Source organism: Chiloscyllium punctatum, chromosome 42 (genome assembly GCF_047496795.1).
Source record: "Chiloscyllium punctatum isolate Juve2018m chromosome 42, sChiPun1.3, whole genome shotgun sequence".
NCBI classification, from domain to species: Eukaryota; Metazoa; Chordata; class Chondrichthyes; order Orectolobiformes; family Hemiscylliidae; genus Chiloscyllium; species Chiloscyllium punctatum.
In genome coordinates this window covers 44,927,865-44,945,155 of record NC_092780.1, presented here as the reverse complement: position 1 = coordinate 44,945,155, position 17,291 = coordinate 44,927,865, and the positions used below count along the sequence as shown (strand labels likewise).

The window sequence follows — 17,291 nt, the reverse complement described above, 5'->3', positions numbered from 1 at the left end:
TGCCAAGGTGGTGGTTCTTAGAGTGGAAAAGCATAGCAGTTCAAGCAACATCTGAGGAGCAGGAGAGTCGACATTTCGGGCAGAAGCCCTTCATCAGGAATTCCTGATTCACATTCTTGTTGAAGGGCTTATGCCTGAAATGTCGACTCTCCTCCACAATGCTGTCTGAACTGCTGTGCTTTTCCACCGCTACCCTTTTCGACTCTGACTCTCCAGCGTCTGCAGTCCTCACTTTCTGTTGGTTGATCTTAGATAAGTTTGACGCAAGAGTGTCATGCATGTTTTCATTATTTTTTTGCTGTGTCCCAGTTGAAGCTTTCAGTCCTTGATAACTGGATGTTATGCTAAACTGAGGCCAAACTAGTGCCATATGAAGATTCTCCCTCTACGGTGCAAGTCCATATAGATCACATCTAACGCTCTGCCCTCATCAATCCTCTTTGTTACTCCTCACCCTCTTCGGCCTCCCCTTCAAATCCTTCCACTTCATCAGACCAAAGGGGTAGTCGTGGGACCCATCTATGCCTGCCTCTTCGGTTACTTGGAACAGTCCATCTTCTGCAGTTACACTGGCACAACTCCCCACCTTTTTCCTCTGCTGAACAACTTCACCCTTATTTATCTCTCAGTACACTTCATCCACCACCAAATTCCTGATGCAGTGCTCATGCCTGAAACATCGATTCTCCTACTCCTCGGATGTTGCCAGACCTGCTGTACTTGTGCAGCGACACGCTTTTTGCCTCTGATCCCCAGCATCTGCAGTCCTCACTTCCCCTTGTTTCCTTGACTGCATCTCTACTGAACTATGTAGAATCAGCCTGATATGGGGTGTAGTGCAGGTAAGTGATGTCGAAATGTCCATGAGCCATGATTGAATGGTGGAATGGACTTGATGGGCTGAATAACGTTATTTCTACCTTTTTTATGTCTTATGGCCTAATGAATATTCACTTTCTCGGTAGCCTGATATCGATCATTCCCCTTTTACTGCTTCATCTTATTCAGCACTTCTTTAGGAACCTGACAGTTCCTCTGGGGAATTTTCCTCCACTCTTTTCAAACCATTTCTTCTAACAAAGCAGCAGGGCTGCATGCAGTTTTATCAGCCAGTCGTTTTTAGAACATAGAAAAATACAGCGCAGTACAGGCCCTTTGGCCCTCGATGTTGTGCCAATCCAAGCCCACCTAACCTACACTAGCCCACTATCCTCCATATGCCCGTTTAAATGCCCATAAAGAGGGAGAGTCCACCACTGCTACTGGCAGGGCATTCCAAGAACTCGGGACTCGTTGAGTAAAGAATCTACCCCTAACATCTGTCCTGTACCTACCACGCCTTAATTTAAAGTTATGCCCCCTCGTAATAGCTGACTCCATATGTGGAAAAAGGTTCTCACGGTCAACCCTATCTAAACCCCTAATCATCTTGTACACCTCTATCAAGTCACCCCTAAACCTTCTTTTCTCCAATGAAAACAGCCCCAAGTGCCTCAGCCTTCCCTCATACGATCTTCCTACCATACCAGGCAACATCCTGGTAAACCTCCTCTGCACCCGTTCCAGTGCCTCCACATCCTTCCTATAGTATGGCGACCAAAACTGCACACAATATTCCAGATGCGGCCGCACCAGAGTCTTATACAACTACAACATGACCTCAGGACTCCGGAACTCTACCAATAAAAGCCAGTACGCCATATGCCGCCTTCACCGCACTGGGTGGCAACTTTCAGAGATCTGTGTACATGGACACCAAGATCCCTCTGCTCATCCACACTACCAAGTATCCGACCATTAGCCCAGTACCCCATCTTTTTGTTACTCCTACCAAAGTGAATGACTTCACACTTAGCTACTTTGAACTCCATTTGCCACCTTTCTGCCCAGTTCTGCAGCTTATCTAGATCCCGCTGTAACCTGACACATCCTTCCTCACTGTCAACAACTCCATCGACTTTCGTATCATCCACAAACTTGCTCACCCAACCTTCTAGCCCCTCCTCCAGGTCATTTATAAAAATGACAAACATCAATGGTCCCAAAACAGATCCTATCGGAACACCGCGAGTAACTGCAAGTTTTTGGTTTGATTTGTCCAGTAAAGCTATGGGTTGGGGATTTTCCATGTCAGTCTTCAATAGTAGCACTATTGACTGAACTGGTTGAGTCCTGAACAATATTGCTGCTAGATTAGTCTGCAGCCAGTGGTGGGGCAAACAAGAAGAAGAAAAAATCTATTTGATCTTATCCTCCTCAATCTAATAATCGCAAATATGCCCATTCTTAACAGCAAAGTGAAGGAAGGGATAGTCAAGCGGTGCTATCAAACAACTCTTGCAGTCTCCTCACTCATGTTCACTTGAATCCTTGGCCCAAACATGGGACAAAAGAGCTAAACTCTGAAGGTGACATTAACGCAGCATTTGACCAAGTCTGGCATCAAGGAGCCTTCAAAAGAAACTGGAGTCAATGAGACAAATCAGAAAAATCTGGATAAACTTGGCAGGTCTGACATCATCTGTTGAGAGAAAGCAGAGTCAGTGTTTAGGCATCAGTGATCTTTTATCAGAACTAGTGCAGAATCTTTCAAACTATTTATTTGTATCAGACTTGTAGCATCTGCAGTTGTTGGTTTTATATTGGAGCCGATCCAAATTATTGGTGGGGGTAGGAAATTCTTCAGTGATTTGAATCATACCTAGCACAGAGGAAGCAGGTACTGGTTTTTGGTCAGTCATCTCCGCTTCAGGGCATCACGACAGGAGTTCCTCAGGATAGTGTCCTCGGCCCAAAAACCTTCAACTGTTTCATGAATGACTTCTTTCCATTACAAATATCATGTCTCTCTGAGCTTGCTAATGCTTTGCCAGTTCTTACTCTAGTAAAGGTAAGGTCACCATAGTCTTACCAGACTTTACACTAGTGCAGACTTTCTGGTCAATGCTTCATTTCTGGTCATTGCTCATTTCTAATGCTACCTCAGCATTTCCTGCTGCCAAATTATTTTAAACCCCTTCTCACCTGGCTTGCAAGCTGCCTTCTGAGGATTTTGCATCTCATTTGGACTGATGCCAATACATCCCCTGTGTGCAGGTCTCATCTCTACAGAACTGGGTCTAATATCCCAGAAATCTAAAGTCCTTCCTGTGGCACATTTGGCGCCAGTCATAAAGGTACATTGCTAAGTATAAAGGCGGGTGTGAGGATATGCTGCTTTCGTCCATATTGGACCTTGAGGCATTAAGGTTTAGCATGAGATTATAATTTTTAAAATTTATTCACTCTTGGAAAGTGGGCATCTCTGCCTGGCCAGTATCTATTGCCTGTCCCTATTCCTTCAGAAAATGGTGGATCCACAATTACCTTAATTGGTCATTTGGGCATCAACAACAGTGAATATTGCAGTTATCCTTTGGGTTCTGTGTCATGATGTCTATTTCCACCAGATGCTTTTTCTTCTTGACAAGCAGAGAGAGTCCTTGGCCTGTGTTCAATGTTGCATCATTAGTTTCTTCTCTATGCCAATAACAGCTTCTTGAAATACGAGCTAATTTGTTTATTTTGTCTGCATGTGTTGTTTTTAATTTAATTGTGGGCAAAGTTCCATCTCTAACATGTGAACATTACCACAAATGTGTAAAGTATAGTAGGAGATTAAGGGTGTTTTCAAGCTTCTCCAAAGTGCTTGCCTCCTGGTTTCATTGTCTGTGGGAAAGATGTTAACTTCAGCCTGACTGCCTTTTAGTTCATAAAACTAAAGTACATTAAGCTTAGCTGGGCACTGGTTGAGTGACTGTTGAGTCTGCTTTAAATTTAAATATTTAATATGTTTCAAAGTTGACCAAGTGTACAGTCGCTGAGAGGAGCCTTTTCTGAGCTGAGGTTGTGACAGCACATGTATCTGTGACTAGCTGACAGGTACAGAGAGTGCTGAGAATTGACAACATGACACCATCAGTTTGTGTTTTGATGTTAAGGCAACTGGATTTGAATTTAACCAATCAATTTAAATTATGCCCAGGATACCAAAAACCAATTGAATGTGATTGTGATTGTATTGACAACGTCGGACCAATGAGAGAGTACGAGTCTTGGAGATTTCAAAAGGAAGGGCATTTTGAAAACTAGTCAGAGCCAACTGCCATCCAAAGCTCTCAAAAGAATTTTCGAACAAGGTGCTATCTATTTAAAAAGGAACCAAAGCATTTGATAGCTAAAAATACTCTCAGTAAGAAGACAACCCAGGGAGAAAACAGCAGAATTGGAAGAACGGAAGGAAACAGCAGGTTCGGAAGGATGGAAGGAGGCAGCAGATTTCGAAAGACTGGAAGAAAAGACAAAAGAGACTACATGGAGTTTGAGAAATTAAGCTAATGTAATGTTTAGTAATTGGTATTGGAGCAGCATTTTAGAGTTGGGGTCAGTTAGTGATTAGTTAAGAAAAAAGGGGGTTCTGACTTGCTAATAGTTTTTCGTTAGTGCTCGCTGTTAGAGTTAGGAAAATAGATTCTTTTTCTTTGAATAATGGAACTCTGGTTTTCATTCACTCACTGACATTTTTAATAGGAGGTGAGCTTTTCTGGGTGTTTCGGTTTTAATTAAAGGGGTTCAACCTCTGCGTTGTAAAAGATAGCAACATGACACTATATATTCATCAGTGTGTCACTGGGAGAAACTGAGTTCCTGTTTAGAGTCTTTCCTTGTTCTTAAAATCTGCCTGGAGGGCCGCCTCCTTCTTTCAAGTAGTGGGTAATCTTGATAGAGTGGATGTGTGATTTTTGGGTTAAATCTGGCATGAAGTCTGAGACTTGTTTGATTCAGCCTCATGGCTACTGAAGTGAGAAAAGTAATCTGGAGCTAGGGAACAGGATTTGTCGTGAAACCAATTACTTGGTTTTTTTCTCATTTCTAATCAGTAGTAATTTATGGCTGTCCAGTTCTGGATGTAAGATAGGTCATGGTGAGAGAATTTGCTGTTGGTGTGTATGTGGCACCTGATTTGTCTTTGGGTGATATCGCTGAGGAGCAGTAGAAATAGAGTTTTAAAGGCAGATCCTTGGGGGATTGCAGAGGCAACGCAGCAGGAAGAACATGATTCTGAGGCAGCAATTAATGTATGGTTTCTTCTCACCCAGCTGTATGATTCTGTGATCAAGAATAAAAGCTCAGGTCAAGAAGAGTGAAGGATTGTTTACTGTGGCTACAGTCATAAGTCATTTATGACAGTACCAGAGCAGGGAGAGAGCTGTTTATATGGCTATTAGCGAGTTTGTATGGTGGTCAGTTCAATGTGAGCAAAGTTGAAGCAGGTGGAGTTTGGTTTCAAGGGCAATAGCTGAGAAACCGGAGATAGATGCGAGAGAGAAGTTTTTCACCTTTTTTGTTAGTTCTTTGTGGATGTAACAAGCAGTTAATGAAGGATGGGGTAGATTTGGTGTATTTGGACTTTCAGAAAGGTTCCACATAACAATGGTTGCACAAGATGGAAGCTAATGATATTCGAGATAATATGTTAGCATGCATTAAGGATTCATTAACATGCAAGACAGAATTGACATTAATTGCTGTTTTTCAGGTTGGAAAAATACAACTGGTGATGTTATCAATCCTCAGTTATTTAGTATCTATATTTGCAGTTTGCAATGCATCCAAATTTGATGATTCTTGATTAAATGGGAAAGCACGTTTTGTTAAGAATGTAAGGATTCTGAAAGGGGATCTATGCAGTTGAGTTGGTGGGCAAAATGAACTTTAATATAGAGCAGTGTCAGGTCTTGCGCATTTGTGGGAAGAATCAATGAGCAAACTATTATTTCCAAGGAGAGAACTCCAACAAAGTACGTCACAGAAAAATCTGGGCATTCTTCCCCATGATCCAAAAAAGTGGGCGTGCAGGTCCAATTAATAATTAAGAAGGTAAATGGATTTTTCACCTTTTTGTATTGCTGAGTGTTTGAAGATGTTAAAAAAAAGTCTGATTGCACCTGGCATAGTGCACAGATTTCATCCCGTATTTTAAAAGAATGTAATGGCATTAGAGGCGGTTCGAAAGAGATTCACTGGGTTGAATCCTGCGATGAGGTTGTTGACTTATCAAGAGCAGCTCAACAAGTTCAGACTTTAATCATTAGAGTTTAAATGAATGAAAGATGATATTGAAACGGCAAGAGAAGAGGTTTCCATGAGTGGACAATATTGTCATCGAATAAGGGAACTCATGGAAAACTCAGATGTCAAGAAATTTCTTTGCTGACGACATTCAATGCCTTCCCTTCCCTACCAGGGAGAAGTAGAGTTGAGATCACTGTGTATTTAAAGAGGGGCTAGAGTTTTGAATTATTGGAGCATTGACCTGAAAGAGCTGTTGACAATTAGGTTAGGGCAGCAATGATCTTCTAAGAATGCCTGAGCAGGTTTCAGGGGCTGAATGACCTATGCTTATGTCCTTGTGGGCTCGGGGCAAATTGCCTCAGAATTAATCAAACAAGATATGATGCAGACGACATGAAAACTACCACGCAGAAGAATACCAATTTGATGATTTGACTCTGTCCAGGCATCACAAGCTATCTTTCTGACATCTTGACAATTTACAGTGCCACTTATATGAACTTGCTGCATTGAATGCTCCCATTCTTAGTCGGAGAGAAGGAGCTAACTATTGATGTTTACTGTTAAAGTGTGATCTTGCCTCGGTTTTGGTGACGTGATAAATGATCAATGCATCCCGAAATGGTACTGAGGACACAATGGACAAGTTTTTGCACTTATTCTATGTACATTTTGATATCCTTTGCTGAGTTCAAATGTTCTGGTCTAGGTTCTTCATTTATTTACTCCATTTCAAGTTTGTTTGAATACTGCTTGATTTAATTTCCATGATGCTTAGTTGGTCCAGAGTCATAGTCATACAGCAAGGAAACAGACCCTCCGGTCCAACTTGTCAACATCAACCAAGTTTCCCAAACTAAACCAGTCCCACTTGCCTGCACTTGGTTCATATCCTTCTAACCTTTTCAATTACATACCGATCCAAACGTCTTTTAAATATCGTATCTATACCTGCATCTACCACGTTCTCGGGCAATTCATTCCATTTCTGAACCATGTGAAAGAGTTGCCCTCTGGCCACTTTTTAAATTTTTTTTCTCTTTTCACCCTTCAAATCTGTCCCCAAGGTTTGAACGGTCCCTTGAAAAGACCCTTGTTACTCACCTTATCTATGCCCTTCATGATTTTCTGAAGTTTTATCGGGTCACCCCTCAACCTCGTACTTTTAGTGAAAAAAGTCCAAGCCTCTCCTTATAACTCAAACCTTCCAGTCCCGGCAACATCCTGGTAAATCTTTTCTGAACTCTCTCCAAATAAAAATGTACATAGTTGCAACTGGAACAAGAGTTTGTTTTCAGTTGTGTTCACCATGCAAACCTTTTACTTTTTCTTTTTAGGGAGACTACACAGATTTGGTTTGTGTGCTCAACTTTAGTGAACTCAAATGCTGTTATTCATTATTTGGATATGCATGCTGTCGAGACATCTGTGCAATTGGAACTGCCGGAAGTAGCAATTCCAGTTCAACTTGGAGAAAAAATATGAACCTGTAGCAGAGCTTTACATTTCACAATTAGTCATGCCTCAAATGGTGCAAGCTCAGAAATCTCCGTAGTGCAAGAGGTGGATGAACTGTTTTGGTCTCTGATGCCGAAAAAACACCTGGATCCAGTAAAGTTAGGGTATGCATTTAAGGTGTCGGGGGGGAAGGGGGTGGGAAGCGGACGGATGGAGTTCAAAGGAAATGTGAGGGGCAAGTTTTTTTTTTGACACAATGTGGTAGGAATCTGGTTTGTGCTACCGGCGTAGTGGTTGAGGCAGATACGATAGGGGTGTTTTTAGCAACTTTGAGATAAGCACCTGAACTTGCAAGGAATGGAAGCATATAGACCAAGGGTGGGCAGAAGGGATTAGTTTAATTTGGCTTCATGGGTTGAGGTGCCCATTGCTGTGTTGTACAGTTCTCTGTTCTAAAGCTCACTGTACCCATTACTTGCCTGTTTTGTGCACATCTTTGAACAAGTTACAGTTGGGTCGATGCAGTGCCGAATGGAGTAATCCTCAGCTTATAAAGCTTATTATCTCTTTTGGCAGTCCTATCCAATGTAATCTTGAATATTGATATTGTTTCTACCTGAATATCTGTGAATTCCAATTTTAATAACTCCAGGTGAATATATTTCTTTTTCCTGATCCAAATTGTTTGCACTAAATGTTTACCTGGCCCTGTATTCTCAATCCATGCATTTGTTGAACACCGGGTACTTGTATCTACTTTCTCATTTAACCAGTTCAAACATTTCTTTCATCACACTGTGTAGGTATCAAAAGGTATGCAAGGCAGTCAAGAAGGCTTTTGGCACACTGGCCTTCCAGCAGTCAAGGCATTGAGTATAGAAGTTAGGGAGTTATGTTGCAGTTGTACAGGGCATTGTTGAGGCTGCACTTTGGAATATTGTGGAGGAGAAAGTGAGGAATGCATATGCTGGAGATCAGTAGAGAGCGTACTGGAAAAGCACAGCAAGTCAGGTAGCATCCGAGGAGCAGGAGAATCTGTCGGGCATAAACCCTTCATCAGGAGTGAGGCTTATGGGCCGGTGGGCTGAGCGATAAATAGGAAGGAGGGTGGGGTTGTGGGAGACAGGATGCCAACTTGCAGATCGTTTCAGAGAACATCTCTGGGACACCCGCACCAACCAACCCCACCATCCTGTGACTGAGCACTTCAACTCTCCCTCCCACACTACCAAGGACATGCAGGTCCTGGGCCACCTCCATATCCAAACCGTAACCACCCGACATCTGGATGAAGAATGCCTCGTGTTCCGTCTTGGAACCCTGCAATCACACGGGATCAATGTTGATGTCACCAATTTCCTCATTCTCTCCACCCCACCCCCCCACGTTATCCCAGTACTAAGCCTCCAACTTGGCAAGGCCCTCTTGACCTGTCCATCACCTTTTCCATCTATCTGCTCCACCCTCTAATCTTTCAACTTCTCCCCCGCCTTCATCTACCTATCTCATTCTCAGCTTTCCTTCCCCACCCCTCTCCCATTTACCCCTCAGCCCCACCCCCCCCCCCCCCCCCCCCCCCCCCCCCCCCACCGCCCCCCCGGCCCACAAGCCTCATCCTTAATGAAGGGCTTATGCCTGAAACGCTGATTCTCCTGTCCTCTGATGCTGCCTGACCTGTGCTTTTCCAGCACCACACTCTCAACTTGCAACGTTTTGTTCAGTTTTGGTCATGTTGCTCAAGGTAGGTTGTTATTGAACTGGAAAGAGTGCAGCAGAAGAAATTTACAAGCATGTTGCCAGGTCTCAAGAATCTTGAGTTATAGGGAGAGGTTGGACAAACTAGGACTTTTTTTGTTCTTTAGAGCATAGGAGACTGGGGCAGGGTGAACCTTAGAGGTGTATAAGATCAGGAGAGGCATGGATGGGGTGAATGCACTCAATCTTTTTCCAAGGGTTGGGGAATTGAGGACTAGGGGGGCATCAGTTTAAGGTTAAAAGGGAACCTGAGGGACAACTGTTTCCTTTTTTTTTAAAGAGGGTGATATGCATATGGACTGAGCTGCCAGTGGAAGTGGTTGAGGCGGGTATCTTAGCAATATTTACAAGTCATTTGGACAATTACATGGATTAGGTAAAAACAATGACTGCAGATGCTGGAAACCAGATTCTGGAGTAGTGGTGCTGATGAAGGGCTTTTGCCCAAAACGTCGATTTTACTGCTCCTCGGATGCTGCCTGAATTGCTGTGCTTTTCCAGCACTACTACTACAAATGCATGGATTGCAAAGTTTAGAAGGATACGGGCCAAGTGCAGGGAGATGGGGTTAGCATGGATGGACATTTTGGTCTGCATGGACCAGTTTGGACTAAAGGGCCTGCTTCTATGCTGAAGGACTGACTCTGAAAGGAAGCATATTTGCAATTCTATCTTGCTATTTCTGTCAGACAGTTTCGTAGTTAATAAGTATTGGAACTTCTGAAAGCCTCAGTAACTCAGTAACTGATTTAGGTAATGTTGAACTTTTGTACTGCCTCTGAATACCTCTTCATTTTCAAATAGACAATAATTTAATTTTGGGTAAGTGATGGTCTAGTGGTGTAATTGCTAGACTATTAATCTGAGATACCCAGGTAACTTTCTGGGCACCAAGGTTTAAAACTCAATAAGGCAGATGATACAATTTGAAATTAATTTTTAAAAAAAACTGGATTTGAATCAAATGATGACCATGAAACCATTGTCAATTGTAGGCAAAACCCATCTGGTTCACTAATACCTTACAGGAAATGAAGTCTGGCCTATAATTCGTGCCCACTGAAATGGCCAAGTAACCCATTCAGTTAGTTAACAACTACTACAAAGTCCGATAAAAGAAACAAAACAGGAAAACCATCTCACATCAACCTCTGCATCAGAAGTGACAAAATCAAAAACAGCCCCACTGATCTTGCCAACTTCTCCATGCTAACATGTAGTGCCACAGTGAGGAGGATGTCCCGTAGACGAGTTGAGTAGCCATCTGATGTCATCCTTGTGCAATTGTACCTTTGTACTGAGACAGTATCTTCCAAACCTTCAACCACTTCTGTTGAGAAGGACAAGAACTACAGACACATCAGAGCACCACACCACCTGCAGGTTTTTCTTGAAGCATTTCACCATCCTGAATATTTGGAATGCTTTGTGATTCCTTCAGTGTTATTGGGTCAAAATCCTAGAATTCCATCTCTAGCAGCCTACCTACATATAGTCTTCAGTTTTCAAGAAGGCGATTCAATACCACCTTCTCAAATGCAGCAGCATGCTAAGTGTGTTGCAGTTGGTGACATGGTAAAGCAGTTTAAGAGGAGAGTCCTGCTTGTTGAGAAGAAGCAGCAGAGAGTGATATCTCCAGGAAAATGGGGGAGTGGTTTTACCTTTCAGGAGAGAGGCTCCAAAGGAGAGAGTAGGTATGGTCAGGTAAATATTTAGAATTTTTATTGTTTATAATTTGTAAGGTCTTTTTGTGGTTTATAGTTTCTACAGCTGTATTTTTTTAGTAACAAGGAACAGTAAGAAGTCGCACAACATCATTTTATAGTCCAATAGGTTTATTTGAAATCGCAAGCTTTCAAAGCGCTGCTTCTGCGTTCAAGAACAGTAAAGAAGTACTGAAGACGAATTGATCTTATTTGATGTTAAGCATCTTTCAAAAGATTGAAGGGATTTAAAAGCGTAATTCTTGGCAGCAGAGTTTAAGCCCTTGCTGTGCTCCTCCTGCTCTACATGGGGAAACTGGGGTCGTATCTCCTGTCAAAGACCAAAATGTGTGCAAGAACTGTTTCCAGCTGCAAGTCTTGGTAGCCCAGGTTTCAGACTTGGAGCTTTGGGTGGGGATACTGTGTAGTATGTGCGAAGCAGAGGGAATAGTAGATAGCACTGATCGAGAAGTGGTCGCACCACAGATTGAGTCCACGGGCAGAAAGGAAATGGGTGAACACTGGGAAGAGTAAGAGGACTAAATCAATGAGGTAAAAACAATGACTGCAGATGCTGGAAAGCAAATACTGGATTCGTGGTGCTGGAAGAGCACAGCAGTTCAGGCAGCATCCAACGAGCAGCGAAATCGACGTTTCGGGCAAAAGCCTGATGAAGGGCTTTTGCCCGAAACGTCGATTTCGCTGCTCGTTGGATGCTGCCTGAACTGCTGTGCTCTTCCAGCACCACTAATCCAGAGTAAGAGGACTAGCAGGCAACTGAGGGATCTCTTGTGGCCATTCCTCCAAACAACAAATATTGGGAATGCCCTCTCGCGGGAATAAAAGCCAAATGTATGGCATCACTATTTGCTCTCCTGCATGAGTGAGGAGCGAAATGTAGTAATCCAAGAGAATAGATAGGTACTTCTGTGACCCTGAATGAAACTCCAGGGTGGTAAGTTACCTCCCTGGTGCAAGCGTCAAGGGATAAGATCCTAAAAGCAGAATATAAGGAGGTAGGAAGCAAATTTGAAAATAGGGCCTGAAAGTTGTGTTTACTAGCTTAGTTCTAGCGTCATATCCTAGTCAGTTGTAATAGCAAGAAATATTGGATAAATGTATGGCTGAGGAGATTTTGTCAGGCAGACAGTTTTAGCTTCCTTGGACATTGGGACAGGTTCTGGGGAGGTGGCATCTGTTCAAATTGGATGGGTTATGCCCGGGCAGGATTGGGACTGATGCCCTATGGGGAATATTTAGTGGAGAGTTTGCAGATGGTTTAGACTAAGTTGGCAGGGAAATGGAAACCTATGCAAGGAGCCCAAGGGAGAGAAATCAAGGCAGAAAGGGAAATATGGGAAATGGTCAGTAGAGGAATCAAAGGCCAGAATCAAACAATGCCACAGATTAAACAGAATAGTGAAAATGTGAAAAGGAATGCTAAAAAGATGAACTTTATTATTTCAAATGCATTGTGTGTCCAAATGCATCTTATTAAGAACACTTGGTGCTGTCACTGCTAGATTTTAACTCTTTTAAAGATACAGCACACCCACATCTTCATAACAATGGAGAGTTGAAGGAGTTTATTCAGAGGCTAAGGTTTTGAATCTTAAGTTAGGGGAAGCCTCTGGTGACTGTCTACATGGGTTTCCTTTGGCTGCTCCAGTTTCCCCCCACAGCCCAAAGATGTGCAGGTTAGGTGGATTGGACATACTCAAGTGTTCAGGAATGTACAGCCTAGGTGGATTAGCCATGGGATATGCAGAGTTACAGGAGTAGAGTAGGAGGTTCGAGCTGGGATGTTCTTCAAAAGGTTGGTGTGGACTGAGTGGGCCAAATGACCTGCTTCTACACTTTAGGTGTTCTAGAAGTTCTATTCTGTAAAAAGGGTTATGGTTTGAGGCACAGTTGGGTATGATGGATTGGGAAATGTTACAGTCATGATCGTGGATTAGCAATGGCCAGCATTGGAAGAATGAGTAAAGTGCAAAAATTGTTTGTCCTTACTTTGAAGCAAGAGTGCTCAGAGAAATGGCCAGACTGTGGCCCATGAGTGAAGTTAGAGATGGTATTCTATGCAAAACAAAATGCACATTAGTAAGAAACAACAATAGATCTGAGAATTAGGAACAATTTGGAAGCCAACAAAGGAACATGGAATTGATTAAGAGGAGCAAAACTAACTGAGAGTCAGCTTGTGGGGAATATAAGCACTAACTGTAAAAGTTTCTCTCGGTATGTCGCGTGAAAATGATTGGTGAAAGCTAATGTCAGTCCCTCACAATCAGAAAGGAGATTTATAAATGGGGTACAAGGAAATGGCTGATAAGGGATATATCTCTTTTTCTGTCACGGTCATGAAGTCACACCATACAGAAACAGACCCTTTTGTCCAACTCACATGTGCTAACCCTATCACTCAATTTCACCTAGTTCCATTTGCCAGAATTTAGCCCATATCACTCTGAACCTTGTCCTGCTGCCTTTAAAATGTTTTAAAACATTCCTCTGGCAGCTCATTACAAACATGTACCACCCTCTGCATGACAAGATACCCCTCCTGTCCTTTTTTCAATCTATCTCCTCTCACCTTAAACCGATGAATTTCTCCCACCCTAAGAGAAAGACTTTGGCTATTCACCCTACCCTCATGTTTTTATAAATCTCTATAAGGTCCGCCGTTAGCCTCTGACATTGCAGGGAAAATGTCTCAGCAATTTCCTAATAAATCTCTTCTGCACCGTCTCAAGTTTAACAACAGCCTTCCAACAGAAGCATGACCAGATTTGTCCACACCATCCTAAAAGTGGCCTCCCCATGTCCTATACAACCACAATATGAGATCCCAACTCCTATGCACTGAGCAGTAAAGGCAAGTTTGCCAAACGACTACTTCACTATCCTATCTACCACTTTCAAGAAACTATGAACCTGTACTCCAAGGTGTCTCTCTTCAGCAACACTCCCTAGGACCTTACCATTAAGTGTGTAAGTCCTGCTAAGATTTGCTTTCCCAAAATGCAGGACCTAGCATTTATCTGAATTAAACTACATCTGCCACTTCTCAGCCCATTGGCCCATCTGATCAAGATCCTGTTGTAATCTGAGGTAACCATCCTTGCTATTCACTACACCTCCAATTTTGGTGTCATCTGCAAACTTACTAACTATACCTCTTATGCTCACATCCAAATCATTGATATAAATGACAAAAGGTAGAGGACCCAGCACCGATCCTTGTGGCACTCCACTGGTCACAGGCCTCCAGTCTGAAAAACAACCCTCCACCACCACCCTCTGTCTTCTACCTTTGAGCCAGTTCTGTATCCAAATGTCTAGTTCTCCCTGTATTCATGAGATCTAACCTTGCTAACCAGTCTCCTATTGGGAACCTTGTCAAATGCCTTGCTGAAGTCCATATCGATCATGTCCACCCCTCTGTCCTCATCAGTCCTCTTTGTTACTTCAAAAGACTCAATCAAGTTTGTGAGACATGATTTCCCACGCACAAAGCCATGATGACAATCCCTGATCAGTCCTTGCCTTTCTAAATGCACGTACATCCTGTCCCTTAGGATTCCCTCCAACAACTTGCCCACCACCGACGTCAAGTTCACTGGTCTATAGTTCGCTGGCTTGTCCTTACCACCCCTCTTAAACAGTGGCACCACATTAGCTAAAGTGCTGGTGAATTTAATGTAACATTTGATCTAGCAGTACCTGGGTTGCTATAAAACAAAAAGTTCAAATTTGGCCAATCAGTTTAAATCATGCCCCAAGATAGTAAATTCCAATCAAGCTTGAATTTGTCTGAATATTGTCAAAATACCAATGAAACTATCCTATGCTTTGGGATATAGACAAATTGAACAGTTGGGGGAGAACTGCCAAGCTACCACCATATGCAGGCTGCCTGTAGAATAGCTCTCTTAAAGCGACCTATGAAACAGAAACCAGAGGAAGATTCGACAACTGGCTGGTTTTGAAATTTGAATTTCTTGGTAAATGTTAATTGGGCAGTATTGGAGAAGGAAAGTTTTAAAATATAGGTTCGAAAAAGGAGTTGTAAATAGTTTTTAGTTAATATTAGATTAGATTAGATTAGATTACTTACAGTGTGGAAACAGGCCCTTCGGCCCAACAAGTCCACACCGCCCCGCCGAAGCGTAACCCACCCATACCCCTACATCTACATTTACATTTACATTTACCCCTTACCTAACACTATGGGCAATTTAGCATGGCCAATTCACCTGGCCTGCACATCTTTGGACTGTGGGAGGAAACCGGAGCACCCGGAGGAAACCCACGCAGACACGGGGAGAACGTGCAAACTCCACACAGTCAGTCGCCTGAGGCGGGAATTGAACCCGGGTCTCAGGCGCTGTGAGGCAGCAGTGCTAACCACTGTGCCACCGTGCCGCCCAGTAATATTCTATGTTACACTTAAAAAAAACAAAGTTCTTAAATTGTTTTTTCAACTTTAGTGACTTTTGGGATAGTTCTTGGCCTCTTAAAATTTAACATTACAGCACGGGTTAAATCATTTCTGTGCTGCAGGTTTAAATTAGCAGACAAGGTTTACACAGTGTCGTAACACTATGAACATGCACTTTAAGGTCGCTTTGTTCCGCAACATTCCCAGGACCTTACCGTTATATATTTACGTCTGCCTTCATTTTCACATTGATCTAAATTAAAGTCTACCTGCCAATCCTTGGCCCATCTGGTCAATGTCCTGTTGAAGGAAGACATGAATAGCCTGCTCGAAATGATGAGGAACACACTATTTCGTGAGAGAGAGGAACTTGAGTAAGTCTGTACTTGTAGAGTAGTCATGTTGGAGAAATGGATGGGATTGAAGGCAGATGAGTTCGTAAGGCCCTGATCATGTCCATTCCAGAGTAGTTAACTAAGTGGTCCTAGAAATAGTCAATGCATTGGTGGTCATATTCCAAAATTCTTTAGACTCTGGAACAGTTCTGACAGATTGGAGGGTAGCTAATGTAACCCCACTATTTTAAAAGGAAGGTAGAGAGAAAACTGGTAATTAGGAACCAGTGAGTCTGAACTTGGTAGTGGGGAAGATGCTCTGTTATCAGGAGCACTGAGAAGGCAGTGGTGGAATCAGACACAGTCAGCATGGATTTACAAAAGAGAAATCATGCTCGACAAATATAATCTTCAACAAAGGTAATCTTCAAGGATGCAACTAGTAGAGTTGATTAGACGAGTTGGTGGATGTGGTTTATTGGGACTTTCAGCCTTTTGTTGAAGTCCCGCAAAAGAGATTAATGTATAACGTTAAAGGTCATGGCATTAGAGGTAGTGTATTGCAATGGATAGCAAATTGGTAAACTGACAGGAAACAAAGTCGGAATAAATGAATCTTTGTATGAGGAGAGGTTGAGTTAGTTCAGATTGTATTCACTGCATTCAAGAAAAATAGGGGTGGTGGTTCTTACAGAAATCTGTAAAACTTTGAAAGGACTAGACAGGTTGGATACAGGAAGGATACTTCATGATGGGGATGTCCAGAACTAGGGTTGATTGTTTAAGATAACAGGTAATGCAGAATACTGGGCTAATGGCAAGATTCTTGGTCGTGTAGATGAACAGAGCGATCTCTGTGTCCATGTACATAGATCCCTGAAAGTTGCCACTCAGATTGATAGGGTTGTTAAGAAGCCATGTGGTGTGTTAGCTTTTATTGATCGAGGGATTGAGTTTTGGAACCATGAGGTCATGCTGCAGCTGCACAAAACTCTGGTGCGGCCGCATTTGGAGTGTTGCTTCAGTTATAGTCAGTGCATTATAGGAAAGCTGTGGAAGCTTTGGAAAGGATGCAGAGAAGATTTACGAGGATGTTGCCTGGTATGGAGGGAATGTCTTATGAGGAAAGGCTGAGGGACTTGAGGCTGTTTGCATTAATGAGAAGGTTGAAAGGTGACTTAATTGAGGCATATAAGATAATCTGAGGGTTAGGTCAGTTGGTCAGTGTGAGTCATTTTCCTCGAATGATGATGGCTAACATGAGGGGACATAGCTTTAAATTGAGAGGTCATACATACAGGACAGCTGTCAGAGGTAGTTTCTTTACTCCGTATTAAAGGCATTTAAATGGTCATTGGATAGGCATATGGACGAGAATGGAATAGTGTAGGTTAGATGGGCTTCAGATTGGTTTCACAGGTCGAAGGGCCTTGTACAGTGCTGCAATGTTCTATGTAAATGTTTTAGGACTGAGATGAGATTAAA

The 17,291-nt window shown here is 42.6% G+C and overlaps 1 protein-coding gene across 4 annotated transcripts in view; it reads left to right on the top strand.

Annotated features, from left to right (window-relative positions):
* cdc27 (cell division cycle 27) overlaps positions 1 to 17,291 on the top strand; it is a 152,066-nt gene that overhangs the window by 78,242 nt on the left and 56,533 nt on the right. The gene's annotated exons all lie outside the window — the stretch shown is intronic.